Raw genomic sequence first — 1,002 nt, forward strand, 5'->3', positions numbered from 1 at the left:
AAAAAATTTCTTAATTTGTAATCTTAATGAGATTTGAGGAAATGGAGCATATTTGTTTCTAGAACAGGCAATAGAGAAAAAGGAACATTCTGATGTGCTAAAGTTTAATAAAGTTGAAAAATATGATGACCACATCTTAAAGTATGATGGAGACATTGGAACAGTAGATTGCATAAAGTAGAAAGCTAACACAATAAAGTAAAAAATAAAAAATAGGTTTTAGAAATTCACACAGAATTCAGAAAAACACTAAGTGTACAGATAAAAGTTAAGACCTGCGGAACAGATACATTGATTTGAATTCATGAATAATGAGAATTCCAGGACCAGGAATTAGATGGAACCAAGAGAATAATGAAAAAATAAAGTTCAAAAATGTATTTGTAATCAAGACAGACCATAATCTCTAGGTGAATGGCTTTACCAAAAACCAGACAAAATGAATGAAAGTGACCTACTTATGATCACTTATTCACAAAACAATTATTATATGCCAGCAATATAGCAGACATTGTTAGCCAGTAGTAGAATGGTTTCTGTGGCCTATCTTCCATGAAAACCCACAATCTAGTTCACTTTTACTTAACCCACCAACAAGGTTCAGTCAAACTCAGCACACTTTAATAGCAGGCATTTTTTTTTTACAAATATTCATGAGTTATAAAGCTGATTGTCACCCCTCATGCCCATGATGTGAGTGCCAGATTCATACTGCCAGCATGCCCATTACCACAAACTGTGTTTGTATCCCTTGTCCCCCACCCAATTATTCCCAACTTCCCTCTCTCTCCCCCTTTCATCCCAACTCCACTTTGTATCCCTGGTGTGCTCTCTTCCTCTGCAAGACCAATGCACTACTGTGGTCTTTCTTTCCTTCCTTCTTTCTCTCTTAGCTCCCACATATGAGTGAGTACATGCAGTATTTATACCTCTGTGCTTTGCTTATTTCACGTAGCATAAGTTTCTCCAGGCTTATCCAAGTTGTTGCAAATGGGAGTATTT

Source organism: Galeopterus variegatus, unplaced genomic scaffold (assembly GCF_000696425.1).
Source record: "Galeopterus variegatus unplaced genomic scaffold, G_variegatus-3.0.2 Scaffold5426, whole genome shotgun sequence".
In the NCBI taxonomy this organism is placed as follows: domain Eukaryota; kingdom Metazoa; phylum Chordata; class Mammalia; order Dermoptera; family Cynocephalidae; genus Galeopterus; species Galeopterus variegatus.